Here is a 12,639-nt window from a genome sequence, read left to right on the forward strand (position 1 = left end):
GAGCTGGCTGCATGAAGTTATTCATTCCTGCCTGGTAACAGTTGGCAGGAGCTGAAGTGGGTCAAGTAGGCTTTCTGATTTCACCCCAGATCCTGTCTCTGCCACTACCTGCTTTCAAAAATTAGATTATCATCAAACTTCTGTTCAAGTAGGAGATGCTGTGATTACTGGCAAACTTGGCTGCTTATTTAATGACATTGTATAGTGCAAATACCTCTGTATTGATTAAAGTGAAAAATATAAGAGAACCAGGAGCAATGTGGATAAATCTGATGTTCATTTGTGAAAGTGTAGAATCTGTATTTTCATTTTTCTTTAATTATAGTATTCATTGAACAGAATCAGTGACCAAGTGTCTCATTTGAATGTATTTTCAGTTTGATTCTACACGTGAAGTTTGCATTCAGTGATATCACCACATTGTTACATGGACCTGGGCCAGTGTTTCTCCATCTTTGTTGAGCGTTGGAAGGAGATAGGAAGCTTGTGAAAAATATCATGCTTGGGCCCAACCCCATGGATTCTGACTGGGTACGTTTGGGAAGGAGCCTATTTGTTCTTTGTATCAATTTTGCAGCTGATTCTGATCCATTAAAATGCGAGAACCAACTTTGATCTAGGGTAAATATTCCTACTGTTTTGGTGAGGGGGGTGGTTCCTTGTTTTTGGAACTACTGCTTTTATGGAAGATGATTCTTAGAGAAGAAATACACACAAAGACATTTGCCTCTGAGAAACATTTATGGGTAAGTATTCCAGCAGTTTACAGCGCTTCTGCAGTGGAACAGCAAAGCCTGGCCAGCATGTCAGTGCAGGTACACGTGTGAGACCTGACCTAGTCTACCGACCGTTTTGGTTGATTAACCATCTAGAAATGTCTGAAACTATATTTTCAGTTTTACATTGTCAGTTTTTTCCCCCCACAAACATACAGAATTAAAGAACCATAGAATTTTAGAAGTAACCCAGTCTTCAGAAATCTAGATCACCTGCCCTGTTTTATAAGAGAGCCAACTGTTCAACCGTCCAAGACCACACACAGTTGACGGTTGCACTGGGAACAGTGCTTAGATTTCTGAATTCCAGTCTAGTGTTCTTCCTATCATTTCTGCTCACCTCAAAACAATATCCAAATATCCATGTGTATTATGTTGCATTCAAGAGACCTGCTTTGTTAAATTAAAAGGTGTTATATGTGAGCTTTGGTGAAAATACAGAACAGTGAAAGTTTCTGAGATATAATATTTAAAACTATCAATTGGAATCAATTTTTTGGTAAATTTTTTATAAAAGGGAAACAAGTAAATCAAAGTTAGGGTGCAGAATAAATCTTACTATATGGCAAGCCACAGCCCGTCAAGATATGGAATTTGGAAACTGTTAGCTATAAAATGTCTTTGTGCTGGGGTACCTGGGTGGCTCAGTCGGGGAAGTGTCCAACTCTTGATTTTGGCTCAGGTCATGATCTTGGGCTTGTGAATTTGAGTCCTGCATCAGGCTCTATACTGACAGTGCTGAGTCTCCTTGGGATTCTATCTCTCATGCTCTCTCTCTCTCAAAATAAATAAACATTTAAAAAATAAAATTCTTTATTCTTTTATTTATGATTTTATTTTACTTGAGAGAGAGAGAGAGAGAGAGAGAGAGAGAGCATGAGCGGGGAAGGGGCAGAGAGAGAGAGAGAGAGAGAGAGGAGACAGAGAATCAGAAGCAAGCTCCAGGCTCTGAGCTGTTGGCACAGAGCCCGACATGGGGCTTGAACCCACAGATGGTGAGATCATGACCTGAGCTGAAGTCAGACGCCCAACCAACCGAGCCACCCAGGCACCCCTTAAAAAATAAATGAAATTCTTTAAAAAATGTCCTTGTACTATTTATTAGGAAAATGCTCTCTTTGTGGTTATAATGATCCCATCCAATGGTCCAGACCATGCGATCACACTGTTTGCAGGAACAGATGGACAGTGTTTGGGACTGGAGAGTCAAGTCTTGGTTTAGAGAATTTTAAAATATAAAACTACTTCCTTCCCAAGAGAAGTATTACATCACTGAGAGATAACCTTATAAGCGTTATAAATTCCCATTTTCTTTCTAGTTCAATAAATCTTTTCCAAAACCCACTAGTCTTTCCAAACTTACTCTGAAATTCTTTCCCTCTCCCTTAGAAAAGATGAAGCACAGCTGAAAATTTAAGGGGCACTTATATTTTTGTTATTATGAGCTATGTTGCACAACTCACAAAAAAGTGAACTTGGAAGATGGGAGCCTCTGTGTTTTATGCTGCTGGCGGCGGAAGATTGATTTCTAAAAGGCCATGGGTGTACCTCCCACACATCCCTGCCCCCATCCCAGCCTGTCCAACACTGAACCTTTGTATTCTCAACCTCAGGCACGCTGATCTCTGATGCCTCTGCCAAACTTTGGGCTCAGAGCTGGCAAATTGGCACCTAGGGGATCAATCTGACCGACAAAACTTGCTTTGTTTTGCTTAGACAATATTTCTAAAACATTTGAGCTAGAATTTACAAATTGGGAGGTTTCACATAAAAAATCTGGATTCTTGAGTTCTTGGGAAATATCAGAAAATCTAGGTCCATTCCCACTGTGATATTCAATAAGAAACCTAGGGCAGCTCAGTTGGTTAAGTGTATTGACTCTTGATTTCGGTTCAGGTTATGATCTCTTGGTTTGTGAGTTGGAGCCCCGTGTCTGTCTCTGCCCTGACAGTGTGGAGCCTGTTTGGGATTCTCTCTCCCTTTCTCACTGCCCCTCCTCTGCTCATTCTTTCTCTCTCCCTCTCAAAATTAAATAAATAAACATTTTAAAAAAATACTCAATAGTAGCTTAGGAGCTCCTGCCCCTTAAGCTGGCATCTACTCCCTGCCTCCTAACTACACTCTGGGAAATGTAGCTCAATAGAACATTCTATGTTGATCGAAATGTTCTGTAGCTGCCCTGTCCAACTGGATAGTAGCCTTTAGCCATGTGTGACTTGAGCACTTGAAATGTGGCTAGTGTGACTGAAGAATTGAATTTTGAATTTTATTTAATTTTTATTAATTTAAATTTAAATAGCCATATGTGGCTAGTGATGACCATTTTGGAAAGAGTCTAGCTGGGTATTGCTGAGTAGAAGTGAATGTGCATCCAGATGTTCTGTTTTTTTTCCAGAGCATCTGGGAATGAAGATTTTTAATGAAGTCTCTTCCATTTAAAATTTTGGCTCCATTTTAAAAATGTGAAAGCCAAAAAAACACATTGATGGCATGAATCATGACCTATGACCACTCAGTGACACCCCCTACTCATTGGATTAATGAATAGCCAAGGGCAAAAAGAAAAACACCTTGCACATCTGTCAGTGGAAATCAAAAGGCACAAAGTGTTATCATTGCTTTGAAATATAGCCTTACTTTCACAAATTAAAGATGGTTAAAATTTTGTCAGTGGCAAAGATTATGTGCATCCTGTTCTATAAAAGCATTTAACAAGTGATGTTTAGGCTGAGACAAAGGACAAAGAGAAGGTAGGTCTTTGAATGAGAGAGAATAGCAAAAGGGCAAAGACCCAGAGGCAAGAGAGGTTTAGTTGGTTGGGAACCTAAAGAAACTTCACGTGTCTGTTGTGTCCAATATGGTACCCACTAGCCACATGTGGCTATTTAAATTTAAATGAAATTTCCTCAACATCACTCATCATCAGGGAAATACAAGTCAAAACCACAATGAGATACCACCTTACACCTGTCAAGATGGCGAACGTTAACAACTCAGGCAACAACAAATATTGGCGAGGATGTGGAGAAGGAGGATCTCTTTTGCATTGTTGGTGGGAATGCAAGCTGGAGCAGCCACTCTGAAAAACAGTATGGAGGTTCCTCAAAAAACTAAAAATAGAACTACTCTACGACCCAGCAATTGCACTACTAGGCATTTACCCATGGGATGCAGGTGTAATGTTTCAAAGGGACACATGCACCCCCATGTTTATAGTAGCACTATCAACAATAGCCAAAGTATGGAAAGAACCCAAATGTCCATCGATGGATGAATGGATGAAGAAGATGTGGTATACATATACAATGGAGTATTACTCGGCAATCTAGAAGAATGAAATCTTGCCATTTGCAACTATGTGGATGGAACTGGAGGCTATTATGCTAAGTGAAATTAGTCAGAGAAAGACAAAAATCATATGACTTCATTCATCTGAGGACTTTAAGATGAACATAGGGAAGGGAAACAAAAATAACATAAAAACAGGGAGGGGGACAAAACATAAGACATAAGAGACTGAACAAAACATGAGAGACTGAAATATGGAGAACAAACTGAGGGTTACTGGAGGGGTTGTGGGAGGGGGGTTGGGCTAAATGGGTAAGGGGCACTAAGGAATCTACTCCTGAAATCACTGTTGCACTATATGCTAACTAATTTGGATGTAAATTTTAAAAAATAAAAAATAAAATCAAAATAAATTAAAATAAAATAAAGCAGAAAAAATAAATAAATTTAAATGAAATTTCAAAAATTAAAAATTCAGTTTCTCAGTCACATTAACCACAATTTCAAGTGCTCAATAGCCATGTGTGGCTAGTGGCTGCCATACTGGACCTTCAAGGTATAGATAGAACCTATATATCATTGCACAAAGGTCTATTAGCCAGTAGTAGAGCTTAGAGACTGGAGAAAGAGAGCCTAGAGAGATACTCGGGGACAAGGCCATGAGGTGACAAAGGGGCCAGTATACCACATTAGGAAGTTTAGGCATGGAGCTGAAGATTATCTTTTAGGAAGGTCATTTACTGTTGTGTGGAAAATGAATTGGAAGGATTCACAAAAGTGGATGGTAGAACCCTGTTAAGAGGCTGTGGTGGTGCAGGCAAGAGATCAGGATGCCCCAGCAGCCAGACATTATCCATTTATCTACTATCACATCCTGCTTGGCCCAGGACTTAGAGGTCAGTCAATACTTACAGTGAGTGCCAGGTATAGATTACTCACTGGGAATAGCTCAATTCTACAGGCGAGAGACTGAGGTTCTAGTGGTTAAATAAATTAATCCCACAGACCACACAGCTAGTAAGTCTGACAACTGTGATTCTATCCAAATCCTGAGATTTTTTTGTATTTTGATTTTTCTCTCTCTACAATATTCCCAGCAACTTCCTCCCACACCCAGTGAGTCCCTTTCTCCAACTGCATCTTTACCACTTCCTCTTCCTTTTAAGATGAGAATTATATTTCAGAGCATTTTTTTTTTTCCTCATAGCTTCTTCTATTCCAAATTAAGGGTAATCACAGCTGGTTGGTTCAATGCCAGAACCCAACCTGGATAAAAGTCCTTTGTGTGTGATGATATTAAATGTGTGAGCTTTTATAAAAATATGTGTGCCTTTGAGGAATTCTTCAGACATCTGGGGAATTTAAACTAGTAATTTATAATAGATTTCCTTGACTAGCATGATAATTCCCTAATGAAAAGAGTGGGGCTTTACTTCAAACTGTATGCAGCAGTGGAAAGAAACTTAGTAGCTGAGACTTTGAAATTCTCAAGCTGCTAGGTACGAATTTACTGATTTGCTTTGCTCTTTTTTCATTTGTTTTTCAATAAATAAGACATTAAAATGTCACAAAACTTTATTTTCCCTTTTAGGGTAACTTTATTTTGATGTAATTTCAAACTTACAGAAAAGTTATTTGAATAGTGCAAAGAACTTCTGTGTGTCCTTCACCTAGATTGACTGATTGTTACAATCTTGCTGCATTTTCTCGACATTTGCTCTCTCAACACACACACACACACACACACACACACACACACACACACACACATTATTTTTTGAACCACTTAAGAATAAGCTTCAGACATAGTGCTGCTTTATCCCTAAATATTTTAGTGTGCAGTTTCTAAGGCAAGAACATTTTCTTACATAATCACAGTAAAATGATCAAAAGAGGATATTTAACACTGGTATAGTATTATTATTTAATCCAGAGTATCTAAATCATAGGATTATTCAGATTTCATCAGTTAGCCCATTAATGTCCTTTACAGCTGTCTACAACTCCTTTCCCACACCCTGTGCAGAATCTAATCCAGGATTATGCATTGCGTTGTGTTGTTACATTTCTTAAGTCTCCTTATAATTAGAACAAATCCTCATACTTTTTGACTTTCATGACATTTGTATTTTTGAATAGAATAAATAACAATAGTGATAGATAATGTATAGTATAAACCTATACATAATGTATTGAGTATATATAGATTATAGTCTGTAACCTATACATGAATATATAATCTATACTCTATATAATACTTTATATGAAATATCTACTATGTAATACATACATGAATATACTCATGAATTCTTACCTACTATTATCTATTGGGAAGAGGTCTTCAAATGAGAGGGAACAGCAAGAGCAAATACCCAGAGGTGAGAGAGGACATACTTGGTTGTGACCCTAGAGAAATTTTACATATCTGCTCTAATTATGACAGCCATATTGGATATCAATAAATATAATATGTTATGTAGATTATAGATGATATTATAATTCATGAGTCCATACTAATAAATATATACAAAATAAATAAGACGGAAAGTTATTCTTTCAGTAAAATGATGACAGAACTAGAGAATGACCATTTCGTAACCATTATAATAATGAAGAATTCAGGCAAGGATGATCAATGGATACAAAAGCTAGTAGATGAAAGTTTGAAGAAAAAGATATTTACAAAGCTTGGAAATATTGTCCCACAAATCACTTATTGATTAGAAAAGAAAGGACGGTAACTGGCTGATAGCATTTTAGCCAAACAGTCAAAATTAACATCGTCAATGATAGGACAAACGATCAACACATGCCTCTGTTATGCTGCGCAAGGACACAACTTTTATGTTGTATTCTTGTTAAAAATACATCTATTCATGAGAAAACAAACTCAAACAGGGATATTCTACATATAAAATGTTTGCTTTTTAAAGAGAAGCCTTCTCAAAGCAAGGGTTGCATCGAGTTACATTATCAAACAATACCACTAGATGTCACTGTAGTTTTGCAAGTTGCACAAGTTTGATCTGCGTTAGCAAATCTAAATTCCTTTGTGGCCTGCCTTCTCACTTTGACACCATTGTGGACTGGACACATCTCGCCAATTCCAACACATATAGCTTTTGAGAAGGCTACAAATTAAATAATGGCAAAGCAGTGGTGGACGTGGCAACAGGCTTAGATGAAAGCTTGGCTCTGCCATTACAAACTGTGATGACAGTTCCTGGCAAACCGCGCCCTCTCTGTCTTGGTCTCCTCCTGTAAAATGAGGGGATTTGGATTGCTAGCTCCGACTCACCTCTAGCTCTAACAGTCTGTGATTTTAAGCTAATGTTTTCTTAACTGAAGTCGTTTCAGGGCCATTATAACATTTTTGCCCAACTGCATTGAACCCATTACTGGTTTTCTGTTTTTGCACCCAGTACTCTAATTTATCTAATGTTTGTCCTTAAGTTGACTCGGTTTTTAAAAATGTAAATAAAGAAAGTAATTTATAGGCCGATTACAAGTGGAAACCAGTTCACTTGCCATAAATAGAGTAACCACAAAAATAGATGTAATAAAAACAACATAATGTAGTTAAATTTGAGTAGATGTTATTGTCTGCCTAAGGCTCAGAGCCTGTAATCTGCTCTGTTTTTCCTTTTTAAAGGGAGTTTTGGAGGTGTTAAAGAGAAATTGAAGACAGACTAGCCCTGAGACTTCCCTCTTGATGTAAGCAAAAGAATTGAGACTGATGGATCTGTATTATTTAATTTTGTATCTGTGAACCAACCACAATACTTCATACACCATCTAAAATCAGTCCAAGATTCCATAAGCTGTTCTAAGTTTCTTCCTTCCTTCCTTCCTTTCAACTCTTGATTCTTTCAACTCTTGATTCTTCAATATTTCTAATAGACCATAAAGAGTCTAATTAGAAATCATACATTATTGTTTTTCAATCTGTATTTAAGCTTTCATTTTATGTTGATATTCCTTTCCATTTAGTATTGGTTTAGCTTCCTTTTTGTGTTTATTTAAATTTGCTTTTATAGTCAGTCTTCTTCCATTTGAAACACTCACTCCCTTTTTAACAGAGGGGATGATATATACTCCTCTGCTGTCAATGTCGAAGCAATTATATGCCACCAAATGGCTTGTGATTTGGCATCTTCTCCTGATAAAGGCTTATGATAGATAGGATGTGGCAGAGGTCAGGAATTCTGCTGAGTACAACCTGAGGGTATGCTTCAAATTGCTTGAGCTTTATCCAAATCCCCTAGGACACAATCAGAAAACTGGTCCCCTTCAATTTTGGTACAGAGCTTTCTTCTTCATTCTTCACAGAGATTCAGAGTGAAGACGTCTAAAGCTGAGCCATCTAATTGCACGTTTTACTCCCTAGCATTAGTGTGGCCCTTTCCTGCTTTGTATAATCAGTTATAATTACTAATTTGCTGGCCACAATTAGCATAGGGAGTTTTATAGGAGCACAGACAATTTCTTAGCTACCCAATGTTACTAAATAATTTAAAAAGGGAAGACAAAGAATTTCTATCAAATGTGTTTTGTTTTCTTAATGCTGGTGCTGCCATTAAGAAAAACCTTTATAAGGTAAAGAAATAAGGAAATTCATAAAGATCAATCCACCAGCTATTTCCCGCATTACAAAAGTTATTTTTTTGTGATTTAATTTTCTTGCTGAGGTGAATTTAATTTGCCATTAGAAGCCCAAAAGCTGAGGGGTCAGTTTCAATGGAACAGAATGCTTTTTGTCTTGCCTGAAACACTGCTCTTATCTGCAAAAAAAAAAAAAAAACACTAGGGGGATTGCTTTTCAGAAGAAATTTTCATAAAGAAGTTGATTTTGAATCAATAGAAACGTTTTTCTATGCCAAATTTAGTAGAACTATATACTCTTGCCACCTACCCACTCCAATTCAGAATAAAAATATGCTTTCTTCCCCTCAGTGTTCATTACTATACCTAAGCTGAGATCCAAACCACAGTGAGCAGACATTAGAAGATTTCCCAATATATATACGATACACTACATATAGGAATGACAATCAGATATATGAAGTATGGTTATTTTCTGGCGAAAGAGTTACTTGAATCCTGTTAGAGAATTCTTCAGGTTTCCTTTAGCCCTGTTTGTTCCTGATGCTGATTAATGTTTATGATTCCATTATCCTCTTTATGTTTACAGATTCCTGCTCCCCGCAACATTCACTCAATTATTTTATTATGTGTTGACATCATTCTCAATGGAATGGATGATGGTATTCTGGCAGAGTCTCCTTCCAAATTTTGCTGAGTGTCACTAGTAAGTGTACTTTGAGCCAGTTTCTGGAACTATATCCCCAAGGCTGCAAATTATACTTTATTTCATTGTCTTAAAGTGTCTACAGCCAACATATCTGTTTGAGATACCAAGTCAAGTATTGTCTCCCCAGCACATCTATAACTATTGATTCCTTTGAGAGAGGTTTAATTCTATTTGTGCTTATCTTAGAACCACAGCATCGAAAGGGACTTTAAAGATCACCTCATCCCATCGGGTGCCCGGGTCCCCACCATATCAGCCTTCTGTGGTGCAAGTAATAGAAACCAACTTTGTGTAAGTTAAACCAAAAAAGGTATTTATTCTATTAATACAGATGGCTCATAGAATTAAAAAAAAAAAACCCTGAAGAACCGGCTAAGAGGAGTTAGAACCCATATTGACTCTGGGGAGCTAGGTGCTGGGTGCTGACAATGTCTTTAAGTATTACCCACTGATGACCTCAGGGGTATTATTTTAGGGAGTTTTAATGTCCCCTCGCCAACCCTCAGTCTGGGTAGTAGAGATTCCTTATATTTATTCAAAATGCTATGTACAAGTAGTTTAAAATTGTCTCCCAAAACTTGCCCTCAACCAGATTGCCACCCCATCCTTTCTACACAGAAATGATAAGCCTGCCACTTATAATAGGTACCTTTTCATGTTCTACAATTTATATGATTGGAATCCTAAAATGTTTACTCTTTTTTTGTATGTGATTTCTTTGATGTTTCATAATTACTTTGAGATCCATCAATGATATTCTATGAGTTAGCTCAGCCTTTTTTTTTTTTTTTTTTTTGGCTGAGTAATGTTCTTTGGATCTACTGCTATTAGTTTATCCATTCATCTGTTTATGAACATTTGAGTTATTTCCCTTTTTTGATGATGGAAAATAAAGCAGGATAAATATTTGTGTATAATTATTAATCGGGGGAAAAGGCTTTTTTTTCTGCCTCAAAGGGAATCTTTGTTAATCATGTGTGCTTCACACATGCTGTTTTTTAAGAAACCCAACTTTCTAGAGAAACGCATTCCTCAAGACTGGCTGCAGCTTCCCATCATGAGTCTTGTATTAAAAGAAAACCACAGTGGTACAATTTGTTTTTGTTATGTTGCCTTCTAAATAAACTCTTTTTTAATTTTTTTAAAGTTTGCTTATTTATTTTGAGAGAGAGAGAGAGCTAGAGAGAGAGCATGTGAATGGGAAAGGGGCAGAGAGAGCGAGAGAGAGAGAGGAAGAGAGAGTATCCCAAGCAGACTCCGCGCTGTCAGAACAGAGCCCGACTCAGGGCTTAAATTCATGAATAGTGAGATCATGCCCTGAGTCGAAATCAAGAGTCAGTTGGTGGCTTAACTGACTGAGCCACCCTGGAGCCTCTAAATAAACTTTTTTTTTTTTAACTCTGGTTCGTCTTTCCTTAAATGTTACATAAACAGATATAAAAAAGACAACAAATTGGAGTTTATGTTTACAAAAACACTGTAAGTACGAACAGTTCTATATCGCAAACGTATTATGCAATCAGTTCAGTCTGAACTTGGTTACCTGGTACACGAATGTGAAAAAGACACGCAAACATGTTCTAAGATTTAATCCGCATCTTCCTTTCTACAAAAGAAAATTGTGATTTGGGGTCGTAACCAGCATGCCCATCCAAAGTCATTCATAAAGGCTGGGCGGCCCTTTGTCATTTTGTTTCCTTTTGTCAGTTTTAACCCTGCACCATGGTTTGCTGTACAGTAAAAGGCAAAGAAACATTTTACTGAAATAGATGACATCCTACAGCCAACATTCCTGAAATTGAAATGCTTTTCCAAAAAAGAAGAGGTGCAGAATTGCTTTCACATGTTACACAGTTAAAATGATGATTGTTAAAAATGCTGCCGGAGGTGCCTGGGTGGCTCAGTTGGTTAAGTGTCCAACTTCAGCTCAGGTCATGATCTCATGGTTGATGGGTTTGAGCCCCACATCGGGCTCTGCACTGACAGCTCAGAGCCTGGAGCCTGCTTCGGATTCTGTGTCTCCCTCTTTGTCCCTCCCCCACTCACGCTCTGTCTCTGTCTCCTGAAAATAAATAAATGTTAAAAAAAAATGCTGCTGGCCCCTGCAGCCTCACTGCAAAATATGATCAGTCTACTTTGAGTCCTGCCTTCCCTCGAGCAGAATTGAGCCTCCCTTGGTTTGCAGCCCCTCACTCTACTTCCTTGAGTTCCTCCAAAGCAAATCCTTCAGATGATGGATGTCAGCTTGCAAGTTCCTCTCATGTCACTTTCTCCTTCTCCAGACTTTTCAGAGCTCTGAACTTACTATCTTCTCTCCGTGGGAAGCACTTGCTCCAAATCTTTATATGGGCCTCTCCTTCTTGTTCTTCAGTTCTTGGCTCAAATGTCATCTCCTCCGAGAGACCTGCTCTGACAAATCAGGCTCATGGCCCTCATTTTCATTGCCTCCCTCTACCCACCACCCTGGTTTTCATACTCCTTATTGCAATCTGAAAGTATCTTTTTGGGGGACTTAACTTTTTGCTATCTTCCCACTATACTGTGAGCCCCATAAGGATAGAGACCATATCTGTCTTTCTATTAGTATATACTCGTTGTCTGGAACAGTGTCTTTTACACTAAAGTTGCTCAATAAATATTTATCGAATAAATTAACAAATTAATGGTATGTTTTATCCAAGTTTTATTGTAAAGTATAGCATACATAAAGAAACATGCATAAAACTATATATATTCTTTAGGGAATGGTTATAGAGCGACGTTTGTTAACTACCACCCAAGTCAAGAACTAGAATAGTAGTGGCTCCTAGAAACTCTCCTTGTACTCCATGTATCCATTCCCAGCCACAGCCTAGGGGTAACTATTATCCTCATTTATATGATAATCATTTACCTACTTTTCTTCATAGTATTACCACTTATACGCTCATCCCTAAACCAGGTAGTTTAGTTTTACCTGTACTTAGAAATAAATATGTAGAATTATTATATTGGATGTACTTTTCTGCACCTTAGTTATTTCATTCAAAATTATGTTTTTATTTTTTTAATTTTTACTTTTTAAAAATTTTAATGTTTATTTATTTTTGAGAGAGTGAGAGAGAGAGAGAGAGAGAGAGAGAGAATGTGAGCAGGGGAGGGGCAGAGAGAGAGGGAGACACAGAATCCAAAGCGGGCTCCAGGCTTCAAGCTGTCAGCATAGAGCCTGATGCAGGGCTCGAACCCACAAACCATGAGATCATGCCCTGAGCCAAAGTTGGACGC

The 12,639-nt window shown here is 37.8% G+C and overlaps 1 long non-coding RNA gene across 1 annotated transcript; it reads left to right on the forward strand.

Annotated features, from left to right (window-relative positions):
• The first annotated feature begins 344 nt into the window (after positions 1 to 344).
• Positions 345 to 10,003, forward strand: LOC128311038 (uncharacterized). The gene is made up of 4 exons (XR_008288963.1): positions 345 to 531; positions 7,717 to 7,778; positions 9,256 to 9,372; positions 9,562 to 10,003. It is a non-coding gene; the product is annotated as an uncharacterized LOC128311038 (long non-coding RNA).
• Positions 10,004 to 12,639: the final 2,636 nt, after the last annotated feature.

Source organism: Acinonyx jubatus, chromosome A1 (genome assembly GCF_027475565.1).
Source record: "Acinonyx jubatus isolate Ajub_Pintada_27869175 chromosome A1, VMU_Ajub_asm_v1.0, whole genome shotgun sequence".
In the NCBI taxonomy this organism is placed as follows: Eukaryota; Metazoa; Chordata; class Mammalia; order Carnivora; family Felidae; genus Acinonyx; species Acinonyx jubatus.